A 15,327-nucleotide genomic window follows, 5' to 3' on the forward strand; every position below is an offset into this window, starting at 1 on the left:
TATTATTAATTTTTTATTAATTACGAGAGAAAGAAAGAAAGAAAAACATGCGCCCAGAGTGGGGACCGAACCCACGCCTTTCGATTAGATCTCGAATGCCTTACCAATTCGGCTATCTGGGCGACTGTGTTCTGCTTCACTTTCTGGGGTATTTATATTTACTACAACTGTATCTGACGCTTGAGGGTGGTAGCCAGCGCCACTCAGACTACACGGGGAGAAGGGGACCTTCTTTTTCAACCCCCGGGGGGTGACGCGAACGTCTACAGCCGGTCATGAGCGGTCAACTGGCGGGAAGCCCTCTTATGCTACCTTGGCATCAAGGCTGCCAGAACCGAGGGCCCTCGCTAAGCTTTCGCGCGATAATAGGGTTTGGAAATGAGGGGCTCGGTAGGAAATACAGAAAGAAATGCCGGCAGTCTACAACGCCAAAGAAGGCATAGGGGAAGGTTAGACAATTTTTTTGTTTTTTTTTACCGTTAGGGACGTTACATTAATATTAATTTTTATTAATTACGAGAGAAAGAAAGAAAGAAAAACATGCGCCCAGAGTGGGGACCGAACCCACGCCTTTCGATTAGATCTCGAATGCCTTACCAATTCGGCTATCTGGGCGACTGTGTTCTGCTTCACTTTCTGGGGTATTTATATTTACTACAACTGTATCTGACGCTTGAGGGTGGTAGCCAGCGCCACTCAGACTACACGGGGAGAAGGGGACCTTCTTTTTCAACCCCCGGGGCGTGACGCGAACGTCTACAGCCGGTCATGAGCGGTCAACTGGAGGGAAGCCCTCTTATGCTACCTTGGCATCAAGGCTGCCAGAACCGAGGGCCCTCGCTAAGCTTTCGCGCGATAATAGGGTTTGGAAATGAGGGGCTCGTTAGGAAATACAAAAAGAAATGCCGGCAGTCTACAACGCCAAAGAAGGCATAGGGGAAGGTTAGACAATTTTTTTTTTACCGTTAGTGACGTTACATTATTATTAATTTTTTATTAATTACGAGAGAAAGAAAGAAAGAAAAACATGCGCCCAGAGTGGGGACCGAACCCACGCCTTTCGATTAGATCTCGAATGCCTTACGAATTCGGCTATCTGGGCGACTGTGTTCTGCTTCACTTTCTGGGGTATTTATATTTACTACAACTGTATCTGACGCTTGAGGGTGGTAGCCAGCGCCACTCAGACTACACGGGGAGAAGGGGACCTTCTTTTTCAACCCCCGGGGCGTGACGCGAACGTCTACAGCCGGTCATGAGCGGTCAACTGGCGGGAAGCCCTCTTATGCTACCTTGGCATCAAGGCTGCCAGAACCGAGGGCCCTCGCTAAGCTTTCGCGCGATAATAGGGTTTGGAAATGAGGGGCTCGTTAGGAAATACAGAAAGAAATGCCGGAAGTCTACAACGCCAAAGAAGGCATAGGGGAAGGTTAGACAATTTTTTTTACCGTTAGTGACGTTACATTATTATTAATTTTTTATTAATTACGAGAGAAAGAAAGAAAGAAAAACATGCGCCCAGAGTGGGGACCGAACCCACGCCTTTCGATTAGATCTCGAATGCCTTACGAATTCGGCTATCTGGGCGACTGTGTTCTGCTTCACTTTCTGGGGTATTTATATTTACTACAACTGTATCTGACGCTTGAGGGTGGTAGCCAGCGCCACTCAGACTACACGGGGAGAAGGGGACCTTCTTTTTCAACCCCCGGGGCGTGACGCGAACGTCTACAGCCGGTCATGAGCGGTCAACTGGCGGGAAGCCCTCTTATGCTACCTTGGCATCAAGGCTGCCAGAACCGAGGGCCCTCGCTAAGCTTTCGCGCGATAATAGGGTTTGGAAATGAGGGGCTCGTTAGGAAATACAGAAAGAAATGCCGGAAGTCTACAACGCCAAAGAAGGCATAGGGGAAGGTTAGACAATTTTTTTTACCGTTAGTGACGTTACATTATTATTAATTTTTTATTAATTACGAGAGAAAGAAAGAAAGAAAAACATGCGCCCAGAGTGGGGACCGAACCCACGCCTTTCGATTAAATCTCGAATGTCTTACCAATTCGGCTATCTGAGCGACTGTGTTCTGCTTCACTTTCTGGGGTATTTATATTTACTACATCTGTATCTGACGCTTGAGGGTGGTAGCCAGCGCCACTCAGACTACACGGGGAGAAGGGGACCTTTTTTTTCAACCCCCGGGGCGTGACGCGAACGTCTACAACCGGTCATGAGCGGTCAACTGGCGGGAAGCCCTCTTATGCTACCTTGGCATCAAGGCTGCCAGAACCGAGGGCCCTCGCTAAGCTTTCGCGCGATAATAGGGTTTGGACATGAGGGGCTCGTTAGGAAATACAGAAAGAAATGCCGGCAGTCTACAACGCCAAAGAAGGCATAGGGGAACGTTAGACAATTTTTTTTAACGTTAGTGACGTTACATTATTATTAATTTTTTATTAATTACGAGAGAAAGAAAGAAATAAAAACATGCGCCCAGAGTGGGGACCGAACCCACGCCTTTCGATTAGATATCGAATGCCTTACCAGTTCGGCTATCTGGGCGACTGTGTTCTGCTTCACTTTCTGGGGTATTTATATTTACTACAACTGTATCTGACTCTTGAGGGTGGTAGCCAGCGCCACTCAGACTACACGGGGAGAAGGGGACCTTCTTTTTCAACCCCCGGGGCGTGACGCGAACGTCTACAACCGGTCATGAGCGGTCAACTGGCGGGAAGCCCTCCTATGCTACCTTGGCATCAAGGCTGCCAGAACCGAGGGCCCTCGCTAAGCTTTCGCGCGATAATAGGGTTTGGAAATGAGGGGCTCGGTAGGAAATACAGAAAGAAATGCCGGCAGTCTACAACGCCAAAGAAGGCATAGGGGAAGGTTAGACAATTTTTTTGTTTTTTTTTACCGTTAGGGACGTTACATTAATATTAATTTTTATTAATTACGAGAGAAAGAAAGAAAGAAAAACATGCTCCCAGAGTGGGGACCGAACCCACGCCTTTCGATTAGATCTCGAATGCCTTACCTATTCGGCTATCTGGGCGACTGTGTTCTGCTTCACTTTCTGGGGTATTTATATTTACTACAACTGTATCTGACTCTTGAGGGTGGTAGCCAGCGCCACTCAGACTACACGGGGAGAAGGGGACCTTCTTTTTCAACCCCCGGGGCGTGACGCGAACGTCTACAACCGGTCATGAGCGGTCAACTGGCGGGAAGCCCTCCTATGCTACCTTGGCATCAAGGCTGCCAGAACCGAGGGCCCTCGCTAAGCTTTCGCGCGATAATAGGGTTTGGAAATGAGGGGCTCGTTAGGAAATACAGAAAGAAATGCCGGCAGTCTACAACGCCAAAGAAGGCATAGGGGAAGGTTAGACAATTTTTTTTTTACCGTTAGTGACGTTACATTATTATTAATTTTTTATTAATTACGAGAGAAAGAAAGAAAGAAAAACATGCGCCCAGAGTGGGGACCGAACCCACGCCTTTCGATTAGATCTCGAATGCCTTACCAATTCGGCTATCTGGGCGACTGTGTTCTGCTTCACTTTCTGGGGTATTTATATTTACTACAACTGTATCTGACGCTTGAGGGTGGTAGCCAGCGCCACTCAGACTACACGGGGAGAAGGGGACCTTCTTTTTCAACCCCCGGGGGGTGACGCGAACGTCTACAGCCGGTCATGAGCGGTCAACTGGCGGGAAGCCCTCTTATGCTACCTTGGCATCAAGGCTGCCAGAACCGAGGGCCCTCGCTAAGCTTTCGCGCGATAATAGGGTTTGGAAATGAGGGGCTCGGTAGGAAATACAGAAAGAAATGCCGGCAGTCTACAACGCCAAAGAAGGCATAGGGGAAGGTTAGACAATTTTTTTGTTTTTTTTACTGTTAGGGACGTTACATTAATATTAATTTTTATTAATTACGAGAGAAAGAAAGAAAGAAAAACATGCGCCCAGAGTGGGGACCGAACCCACGCCTTTCGATTAGATCTCGAATGCCTTACCAATTCGGCTATCTGGGCGACTGTGTTCTGCTTCACTTTCTGGGGTATTTATATTTACTACAACTGTATCTGACGCTTGAGGGTGGTAGCCAGCGCCACTCAGACTACACGGGGAGAAGGGGACCTTCTTTTTCAACCCCCGGGGCGTGACGCGAACGTCTACAGCCGGTCATGAGCGGTCAACTGGAGGGAAGCCCTCTTATGCTACCTTGGCATCAAGGCTGCCAGAACCGAGGGCCCTCGCTAAGCTTTCGCGCGATAATAGGGTTTGGAAATGAGGGGCTCGTTAGGAAATACAAAAAGAAATGCCGGCAGTCTACAACGCCAAAGAAGGCATAGGGGAAGGTTAGACAATTTTTTTTTTACCGTTAGTGACGTTACATTATTATTAATTTTTTATTAATTACGAGAGAAAGAAAGAAAGAAAAACATGCGCCCAGAGTGGGGACCGAACCCACGCCTTTCGATTAAATCTCGAATGTCTTACCAATTCGGCTATCTGGGCGACTGTGTTGTGCTTCACTTTCTGGGGTATTTATATTTACTACATCTGTATCTGACGCTTGAGGGTGGTAGCCAGCGCCACTCAGACTACACGGGGAGAAGGGGACCTTCTTTTTCAACCCCCGGGGCGTGACGCGAACGTCTACAACCGGTCATGAGCGGTCAACTGGCGGGAAGCCCTCTTATGCTACCTTGGCATCAAGGCTGCCAGAACCGAGGGCCCTCGCTAAGCTTTCGCGCGATAATAGGGTTTGGACATGAGGGGCTCGTTAGGAAATACAGAAAGAAATGCCGGCAGTCTACAACGCCAAAGAAGGCATAGGGGAAGGTTAGACAATTTTTTTTTTAACGTTAGTGACGTTACATTATTATTAATTTTTTATTAATTACGAGAGAAAGAAAGAAATAAAAACATGCGCCCAGAGTGGGGACCGAACCCACGCCTTTCGATTAGATATCGAATGCCTTACCAATTCGGCTATCTGGGCGACTGTGTTCTGCTTCACTTTCTGGGGTATTTATATTTACTACAACTGTATCTGACTCTTGAGGGTGGTAGCCAGCGCCACTCAGACTACACGGGGAGAAGGGGACCTTCTTTTTCAACCCCCGGGGCGTGACGCGAACGTCTACAACCGGTCATGAGCGGTCAACTGGCGGGAAGCCCTCCTATGCTACCTTGGCATCAAGGCTGCCAGAACCGAGGGCCCTCGCTAAGCTTTCGCGCGATAATAGGGTTTGGAAATGAGGGGCTCGTTAGGAAATACAGAAAGAAATGCCGGCAGTCTACAACGCCAAAGAAGGCATAGGGGAAGGTTAGACAATTTTTTTTTACCGTTAGTGACGTTACATTATTATTAATTTTTTATTAATTACGAGAGAAAGAAAGAAAGAAAAACATGCGCCCAGAGTGGGGACCGAACCCACGCCTTTCGATTAGATCTCGAATGCCTTACCAATTCGGCTATCTGGGCGACTGTGTTCTGCTTCACTTTCTGGGGTATTTATATTTACTACAACTGTATCTGACTCTTGAGGGTGGTAGCCAGCGCCACTCAGACTACACGGGGAGAAGGGGACCTTCTTTTTCAACCCCCGGGGCGTGACGCGAACGTCTACAACCGGTCATGAGCGGTCAACTGGCGGGAAGCCCTCCTATGCTACCTTGGCATCAAGGCTGCCAGAACCGAGGGCCCTCGCTAAGCTTTCGCGCGATAATAGGGTTTGGAAATGAGGGGCTCGTTAGGAAATACAGAAAGAAATGCCGGCAGTCTACAACGCCAAAGAAGGCATAGGGGAAGGTTAGACAATTTTTTTTTTACCGTTAGTGACGTTACATTATTATTAATTTTTTATTAATTACGAGAGAAAGAAAGAAAGAAAAACATGCGCCCAGAGTGGGGACCGAACCCACGCCTTTCGATTAGATCTCGAATGCCTTACCAATTCGGCTATCTGGTGTTCTGCTTCACTTTCTGGGGTATTTATATTTACTACAACTGTATCTGACGCTTGAGGGTGGTAGCCAGCGCCACTCAGACTACACGGGGAGAAGGGGACCTTCTTTTTCAACCCCCGGGGCGTGACGCGAACGTCTACAGCCGGTCATGAGCGGTCAACTGGCGGGAAGCCCTCTTATGCTACCTTGGCATCAAGGCTGCCAGAACCGAGGGCCCTCGCTAAGCTTTCGCGCGATAATAGGGTTTGGAAATGAGGGGCTCGTTAGGAAATACAAAAAGAAATGCCGGCAGTCTACAACGCCAAAGAAGGCATAGGGGAAGGTTAGACAATTTTTTTTTACCGTTAGTGACGTTACATTATTATTAATTTTTTATTAATTACGAGAGAAAGAAAGAAAGAAAAACGTGCGCCCAGAGTGGGGACCGAACCCACGCCTTTCGATTAGATCTCGAATGCCTTACCAATTCGGCTATCTGGGCGACTGTGTTCTGCTTCACTTTCTGGGGTATTTATATTTACTTAAACTGTATCTGACGCTTGAGAGTGGTAGCCAGCGCCACTCAGACTACACGGGGAGAAGGGGACCTTCTTTTTCAACCCCCGGGGCGTGACGCGAACGTCTACAACCGGTCATGAGCGGTCAACTGGCGGGAAGCCCTCTTATGCTACCTTGGCATCAAGGCTGCCGGAACCGAGGGTCCTCGCTAAGCTTTCGCGCGATAATAGGGTTTGGAAATGAGGGGCTCGTTAGGAAATACAGAAAGAAATGCCGGCAGTCTACAACGCCAAAGAAGGCATAGGGGAAGGTTAGACAATTTTTTTTAACGTTAGTGACGTTACATTATTATTAATTTTTTATTAATTACGAGAGAAAGAAAGAAATAAAAACATGCTCCCAGAGTGGGGACCGAACCCACGCCTTTCGATTAGATCTCGAATGCCTTACCAATTCGGCTATCTGGGCGACTGTGTTCTGCTTCACTTTCTGGGGTATTTATATATACTACAACTGTATCTGACGCTTGAGGGTGGTAGCCAGCGCCACTCATACTACACGGGGAGAAGGGGACCTTCTTTTTCAACCCCCGGGGCGTGACGCGAACGTCTACAGCCGGTCATGAGCGGTCAACTGGCGGGAAGCCCTCTTATGCTACCTTGGCATCAAGGCTGCCAGAACCGAGGTCTCGCTAAGCTTTCGCGCGATAATAGGGTTTGGAAATGAGGGGCTCGTTAGGAAATACAGAAAGAAATTCCGGCAGTCTACAACGCCAAAGAAGGCATAGGGGAAGGTTAGACAATTTTTTTTTACCGTTAGTGACGTTACATTATTATTAATTTTTTATTAATTACGAGAGAAAGAAAGAAAGAAAAACATGCACCCAGAGTGGGGACCGAACCCACGCCTTTCGATTAGATCTCGAATGCCTTACCAATTAGGCTATCTGGGCGACTGTGTTCTGCTTCACTTTCTGGGGTATTTATATTTACTACAACTGTATCTGACGCTTGAGGGTGGTAGCCAGCGCCACTCAGACTACACGGGGAGAAGGGGACCTTCTTTTTCAACCCCCGGGGCGTGACGCGAACGTCTACAGCCGGTCATGAGCGGTCAACTGGCGGGAAGCCCTCTTATGCTACCTTGGCATCAAGGCTGCCAGAACCGAGGGCCCTCGCTAAGCTTTCGCGCGATAATAGGGTTTGGAAATGAGGGGCTCGGTAGGAAATACAGAAAGAAATGCCGGCAGTCTACAACGCCAAAGAAGGCATAGGGAAAGGTTAGACAATTTTTTTGTTTTTTTTTTACCGTTAGTGACGTTACATTATTATTAATTTTTTATTAATTACGAGAGAAAGAAAGAAAGAAAAACATGCGCCCAGAGTGGGGACCGAACCCACGCCTTTCGAATAGATCTCGAATGCCTTACCAATTCGGCTATCTGGGCGACTGTGTTCTGCTTCACTTTCTGGGGTATTTATATTTACTACAACTGTATCTGACGCTTGAGGGTGGTAGCCAGCGCCACTCAGACTACACGGGGAGAAGGGGACCTTCTTTTTCAACCCCCGGGGCGTGACGCGAACGTCTACAGCCGGTCATGAGCGGTCAACTGGCGGGAAGCCCTCTTATGCTACCTTGGCATCAAGGCTGCCAGAACCGAGGGCCCTCGCTAAGCTTTCGCGCGATAATAGGGTTTGGAAATGAGGGGCTCGGTAGGAAATACAGAAAGAAATGCCGGCAGTCTACAACGCCAAAGAAGGCATAGGGGAAGGTTAGACAATTTTTTTGTTTTTTTTTACCGTTAGTGACGTTACATTATTATTAATTTTTTAATAATTACGAGAGAAAGAAAGAAAGAAAAACATGTGCCCAGAGTGGGGACCGAACCCACGCCTTTCGATTAGATCTCGAATGCCTTACCAATTCGGCTATCTGGGCGACTGTGTTCTGCTTCACTTTCTGGGGTATTTATATTTACTACAACTGTATCTGACGCTTGAGGGTGGTAGCCAGCGCCACTCAGACTACACGGGGAGAAGGGGACCTTCTTTTTCAACCCCCGGGGCGTGACGCGAACGTCTACAGCCGGTCATGAGCGGTCAACTCGCGGGAAGCCCTCTTATGCTACCTTGGCATCAAGGCTGCCAGAACCGAGGGCCCTCGCTAAGCTTTCGCGCGATAATAGGGTTTGGAAATGAGGGGCTCGTTAGGAAATACAAAAAGAAATGCCGGCAGTCTACAACGCCAAAGAAGGCATAGGGGAAGGTTAGACAATTTTTTTTTACCGTTAGTGACGTTACATTATAATTAATTTTTTATTAATTACGAGAGAAAGAAAGAAAGAAAAACATGCGCCCAGAGTGGGGACCGAACCCACGCCTTTCGATTAGATCTCGAATGCCTTACCAATTCGGCTATCTGGGCGACTGTGTTCTGCTTCACTTTCTGGGGTATTTATATTTACTACGACTGTATCTGACGCTTGAGGGTGGTAGCCAGCGCCACTCAGACTACACGGGGAGAAGGGGACCTTCTTTTTCAACCCCCGGGGCGTGACGCGAACGTCTACAGCCGGTCATGAGCGGTCAACTGGCGGGAAGCCCTCTTATGCTACCTTGGCATCAAGGCTGCCAGAACCGAGGGCCCTCGCTAAGCTTTCGCGCGATAATAGGGTTTGGAAATGAGGGGCTCGTTAGGAAATACAGAAAGAAATGCCGGCAGTCTACAACGCCAAAGAAGGCATAGGGGAAGGTTAGACAATTTTTTTTACCGTTAGTGACGTTACATTATTATTAATTTTTTATTAATTACGAGAGAAAGAAAGAAAGAAAAACATGCGCCCAGAGTGGGGACCGAACCCACGCCTTTCGATTAGATCTCGAATGCCTTACCAATTCGGCTATCTGGGCGACTGTGTTCTGCTTCACTTTCTGGGGTATTTATATTTACTACAACTGTATCTGACGCTTGAGGGTGGTAGCCAGCGCCACTCAGACTACACGGGGAGAAGGGGACCTTCTTTTTCAACCCCCGGGGGGTGACGCGAACGTCTACAGCCGGTCATGAGCGGTCAACTGGCGGGAAGCCCTCTTATGCTACCTTGGCATCAAGGCTGCCAGAACCGAGGGCCCTCGCTAAGCTTTCGCGCGATAATAGGGTTTGGAAATGAGGGGCTCGTTAGGAAATACAGAAAGAAATGCCGGCAGTCTACAACGCCAAAGAAGGCATAGGGGAAGGTTAGACAATTTTTTTTTTACCGTTAGTGACGTTACATTATAATTAATTTTTTATTAATTACGAGAGAAAGAAAGAAAGAAAAACATGCGCCCAGAGTGGGGACCGAACCCACGCCTTTCGATTAGATCTCGAATGCCTTACCAATTCGGCTATCTGGGCGACTGTGTTCTGCTTCACTTTCTGGGGTATTTATATTTACTACGACTGTATCTGACGCTTGAGGGTGGTAGCCAGCGCCACTCAGACTACACGGGGAGAAGGGGACCTTCTTTTTCAACCCCCGGGGCGTGACGCGAACGTCTACAGCCGGTCATGAGCGGTCAACTGGCGGGAAGCCCTCTTATGCTACCTTGGCATCAAGGCTGCCAGAACCGAGGGCCCTCGCTAAGCTTTCGCGCGATAATAGGGTTTGGAAATGAGGGGCTCGTTAGGAAATACAGAAAGAAATGCCGGCAGTCTACAACGCCAAAGAAGGCATAGGGGAAGGTTAGACAATTTTTTTTACCGTTAGTGACGTTACATTATTATTAATTTTTTATTAATTACGAGAGAAAGAAAGAAAGAAAAACATGCGCCCAGAGTGGGGACCGAACCCACGCCTTTCGATTAGATCTCGAATGCCTTACCAATTCGGCTATCTGGGCGACTGTGTTCTGCTTCACTTTCTGGGGTATTTATATTTACTACAACTGTATCTGACGCTTGAGGGTGGTAGCCAGCGCCACTCAGACTACACGGGGAGAAGGGGACCTTCTTTTTCAACCCCCGGGGCGTGACGCGAACGTCTACAGCCGGTCATGAGCGGTCAACTCGCGGGAAGCCCTCTTATGCTACCTTGGCATCAAGGCTGCCAGAACCGAGGGCCCTCGCTAAGCTTTCGCGCGATAATAGGGTTTGGAAATGAGGGGCTCGTTAGGAAATACAAAAAGAAATGCCGGCAGTCTACAACGCCAAAGAAGGCATAGGGGAAGGTTAGACAATTTTTTTTTACCGTTAGTGACGTTACATTATAATTAATTTTTTATTAATTACGAGAGAAAGAAAGAAAGAAAAACATGCGCCCAGAGTGGGGACCGAACCCACGCCTTTCGATTAGATCTCGAATGCCTTACCAATTCGGCTATCTGGGCGACTGTGTTCTGCTTCACTTTCTGGGGTATTTATATTTACTACGACTGTATCTGACGCTTGAGGGTGGTAGCCAGCGCCACTCAGACTACACGGGGAGAAGGGGACCTTCTTTTTCAACCCCCGGGGCGTGACGCGAACGTCTACAGCCGGTCATGAGCGGTCAACTGGCGGGAAGCCCTCTTATGCTACCTTGGCATCAAGGCTGCCAGAACCGAGGGCCCTCGCTAAGCTTTCGCGCGATAATAGGGTTTGGAAATGAGGGGCTCGTTAGGAAATACAGAAAGAAATGCCGGCAGTCTACAACGCCAAAGAAGGCATAGGGGAAGGTTAGACAATTTTTTTTACCGTTAGTGACGTTACATTATTATTAATTTTTTATTAATTACGAGAGAAAGAAAGAAAGAAAAACATGCGCCCAGAGTGGGGACCGAACCCACGCCTTTCGATTAGATCTCGAATGCCTTACCAATTCGGCTATCTGGGCGACTGTGTTCTGCTTCACTTTCTGGGGTATTTATATTTACTACAACTGTATCTGACGCTTGAGGGTGGTAGCCAGCGCCACTCAGACTACACGGGGAGAAGGGGACCTTCTTTTTCAACCCCCGGGGGGTGACGCGAACGTCTACAGCCGGTCATGAGCGGTCAACTGGCGGGAAGCCCTCTTATGCTACCTTGGCATCAAGGCTGCCAGAACCGAGGGCCCTCGCTAAGCTTTCGCGCGATAATAGGGTTTGGAAATGAGGGGCTCGGTAGGAAATACAGAAAGAAATGCCGGCAGTCTACAACGCCAAAGAAGGCATAGGGGAAGGTTAGACAATTTTTTTGTTTTTTTTTTACCGTTAGGGACGTTACATTAATATTAATTTTTATTAATTACGAGAGAAAGAAAGAAAGAAAAACATGCGCCCAGAGTGGGGACCGAACCCACGCCTTTCGATTAGATCTCGAATGCCTTACCAATTCGGCTATCTGGGCGACTGTGTTCTGCTTCACTTTCTGGGGTATTTATATATATACTACAACTGTATCTGACGCTTGAGGGTGGTAGCCAGCGCCACTCAGACTACACGGGGAGAAGGGGACCTTCTTTTTCAACCCCCGGGGCGTGACGCGAACGTCTACCGCCGGTCATGAGCGGTCAACTGGAGGGAAGCCCTCTTATGCTACCTTGGCATCAAGGCTGCCAGAACCGAGGGCCCTCGCTAAGCTTTCGCGCGATAATAGGGTTTGGAAATGAGGGGCTCGTTAGGAAATACAAAAAGAAATGCCGGCAGTCTACAACGCCAAAGAAGGCATAGGGGAAGGTTAGACAATTTTTTTTTTACCGTTAGTGACGTTACATTATTATTAATTTTTTATTAATTACGAGAGAAAGAAAGAAAGAAAAACATGCGCCCAGAGTGGGGACCGAACCCACGCCTTTCGATTAGATCTCGAATGCCTTACGAATTCGGCTATCTGGGCGACTGTGTTCTGCTTCACTTTCTGGGGTATTTATATTTACTACAACTGTATCTGACGCTTGAGGGTGGTAGCCAGCGCCACTCAGACTACACGGGGAGAAGGGGACCTTCTTTTTCAACCCCCGGGGCGTGACGCGAACGTCTACAGCCGGTCATGAGCGGTCAACTGGCGGGAAGCCCTCTTATGCTACCTTGGCATCAAGGCTGCCAGAACCGAGGGCCCTCGCTAAGCTTTCACGCGATAATAGGGTTTGGAAATGAGGGGCTCGTTAGGAAATACAGAAAGAAATGCCGGCAGTCTACAACGCCAAAGAAGGCATAGGGGAAGGTTAGACAATTTTTTTTTACCGTTAGTGACGTTACATTATTATTAATTTTTTATTAATTACGAGAGAAAGAAAGAAAGAAAAACATGCGCCCAGAGTGGGGACCGAACCCACGCCTTTCGATTAAATCTCGAATGTCTTACCAATTCGGCTATCTGGGCGACTGTGTTCTGCTTCACTTTCTGGGGTATTTATATTTACTACATCTGTATCTGACGCTTGAGGGTGGTAGCCAGCGCCACTCAGACTACACGGGGAGAATGGACCTTCTTTTTCAACCCCCGGGGCGTGACGCGAACGTCTACAACCGGTCATGAGCGGTCAACTGGCGGGAAGCCCTCTTATGCTACCTTGGCATCAAGGCTGCCAGAACCGAGGGCCCTCGCTAAGCTTTCGCGCGATAATAGGGTTTGGACATGAGGGGCTCGTTACGAAATACAGAAAGAAATGCCGGCAGTCTACAACGCCAAAGAAGGCATAGGGGAAGGTTAGACAATTTTTTTTTAACGTTAGTGACGTTACATTATTATTAATTTTTTATTAATTACGAGAGAAAGAAGGAAATAAAAACATGCGCCCAGAGTGGGGACCGAACCCACGCCTTTCGATTAGATATCGAATGCCTTACCAATTCGGCTATCTGGGCGACTGTGTTCTGCTTCACTTTCTGGGGTATTTATATTTACTACAACTGTATCTGACTCTTGAGGGTGGTAGCCAGCGCCACTCAGACTACACGGGGAGAAGGGGACCTTCTTTTTCAACCCCCGGGGCGTGACGCGAACGTCTACAACCGGTCATGAGCGGTCAACTGGCGGGAAGCCCTCCTATGCTACCTTGGCATCAAGGCTGCCAGAACCGAGGGCCCTCGCTAAGCTTTCGCGCGATAATAGGGTTTGGAAATGAGGGGCTCGTTAGGAAATACAGAAAGAAATTCCGGCAGTCTACAACGCCAAAGAAGGCATAGGGGAAGGTTAGACAATTTTTTTTTACCGTTAGTGACGTTACATTATTATTAATTTTTTATTAATTACGAGAGAAAGAAAGAAAGAAAAACATGCGCCCAGAGTGGGGACCGAACCCACGCCTTTCGATTAGATCTCGAATGCCTTACCAATTCGGCTATCTGGGCGACTGTGTTCTGCTTCACTTTCTGGGGTATTTATATTTACTACAACTGTATCTGACGCTTGAGGGTGGTAGCCAGCGCCACTCAGACTACACGGGGAGAAGGGGACCTTCTTTTTCAACCCCCGGGGCGTGACGCGAACGTCTACAGCCGGTCATGAGCGGTCAACTGGCGGGAAGCCCTCTTATGCTACCTTGGCATCAAGGCTGCCAGAACCGAGGGCCCTCGCTAAGCTTTCGCGCGATAATAGGGTTTGGAAATGAGGGGCTCGGTAGGAAATACAGAAAGAAATGCCGGCAGTCTACAACGCCAAAGAAGGCATAGGGAAAGGTTAGACAATTTTTTTGTTTTTTTTACCGTTAGTGACGTTACATTATTATTATTTTTTATTAATTACGAGAGAAAGAAAGAAAGAAAAACATGCGCCCAGAGTGGGGACCGAACCCACGCCTTTCGATTAGATCTCGAATGCCTTACCAATTCGGCTATCTGGGCGACTGTGTTCTGCTTCACTTTCTGGGGTTTTTATATTTACTACAACTGTATCTGACGCTTGAGGGTGGTAGCCAGCGCCACTCAGACTACACGGGGAGAAGGGGACCTTCTTTTTCAACCCCCGGGGCGTGACGCGAATGTCTACAGCCGGTCATGAGCGGTCAACTGGCGGGAAGCCCTCTTATGCTACCTTGGCATCAAGGCTGCCAGAACCGAGGGCCCTCGCTAAGCTTTCGCGCGATAATAGGGTTTGGAAATGAGGGGCTCGTTGGAAATACAAAAAGAAATGCCGGCAGTCTACAACGCCAAAGAAGGCATAGGGGAAGGTTAGACAATTTTTTTTTACCTTTAGTGACGTTACATTATTATTAATTTTTTTATTAATTACGAGAGAAAGAAAGAAAGAAAAACATGCGCCCAGAGTGGGGACCGAACCCACGCCTTTCGATTAGATCTCGAATGCCTTACCAATTCGGCTATCTGGGCGACTGTGTTCTGCTTCACTTTCTGGGGTATTTATATTTACTACAACTGTATCTGACGCTTGAGGGTGGTAGCCAGCGCCACTCAGACTACACGGGGAGAAGGGGACCTTCTTTTTCAACCCCCGGGGCGTGACGCGAACGTCTACAGCCGGTCATGAGCGGTCAACTGGCGGGAAGCCCTCTTATGCTACCTTGGCATCAAGGCTGCCAGAACCGGGGGCCCTTGCTAAGCTTTCGCGCGATAATAGGGTTTGGAAATGAGGGGCTCGTTAGGAAATACAGAAAGAAATGCCGGCAGTCTACAACGCCAAAGAAGGCATAGGGGAAGGTTAGACAATTTTTTTGTTTTTTTTTACCGTTAGTGACGTTACATTATTATTAATTTTTTATTAATTACGAGAGAAAGAAAGAAAGAAAAACATGCGCCCAGAGTGGGGACCGAACCCACGCCTTTCGATTAGATCTCGAATGCCTTACCAATTCGGCTATCTGGGCGACTGTGTTCTGCTTCACTTTCTGGGGTATTTATATTTACTACAACTGTATCTGACGCTTGAGGGTGGTAGCCAGCGCCACTCAGACT

At 48.1% G+C, this 15,327-nt stretch overlaps 6 non-coding genes across 6 annotated transcripts; all 6 read right to left on the reverse strand.

Annotated features, from left to right (window-relative positions):
• Positions 1-2,485: 2,485 nt before the first annotated feature.
• Trnar-ucu (transfer RNA arginine (anticodon UCU)) lies at positions 2,486-2,557 on the reverse strand. The gene has a single exon. It is a non-coding gene; the product is annotated as a tRNA-Arg (tRNA).
• A 1,887-nt stretch (positions 2,558-4,444) lies between these two features.
• On the reverse strand, positions 4,445-4,516 carry Trnak-uuu (transfer RNA lysine (anticodon UUU)). The gene has a single exon. It is a non-coding gene; the product is annotated as a tRNA-Lys (tRNA).
• Positions 4,517-4,931: 415 nt separating this feature from the next.
• On the reverse strand, positions 4,932-5,003 carry Trnar-ucu (transfer RNA arginine (anticodon UCU)). Its single transcript has one exon. It is a non-coding gene; the product is annotated as a tRNA-Arg (tRNA).
• Positions 5,004-8,341: 3,338 nt separating this feature from the next.
• Trnar-ucu (transfer RNA arginine (anticodon UCU)) lies at positions 8,342-8,413 on the reverse strand. The gene has a single exon. It is a non-coding gene; the product is annotated as a tRNA-Arg (tRNA).
• Positions 8,414-12,724: 4,311 nt separating this feature from the next.
• Positions 12,725-12,796, reverse strand: Trnak-uuu (transfer RNA lysine (anticodon UUU)). The gene has a single exon. It is a non-coding gene; the product is annotated as a tRNA-Lys (tRNA).
• A 413-nt stretch (positions 12,797-13,209) lies between these two features.
• Positions 13,210-13,281, reverse strand: Trnar-ucu (transfer RNA arginine (anticodon UCU)). Its single transcript has one exon. It is a non-coding gene; the product is annotated as a tRNA-Arg (tRNA).
• Positions 13,282-15,327: the final 2,046 nt, after the last annotated feature.

Source organism: Haemaphysalis longicornis, unplaced genomic scaffold (genome assembly GCF_048455015.1).
Source record: "Haemaphysalis longicornis isolate Haplotype H1 unplaced genomic scaffold, Haemaphysalis longicornis Haplotype H1 scaffold_4, whole genome shotgun sequence".
Classification (NCBI taxonomy): Eukaryota; Metazoa; Arthropoda; class Arachnida; order Ixodida; family Ixodidae; genus Haemaphysalis; species Haemaphysalis longicornis.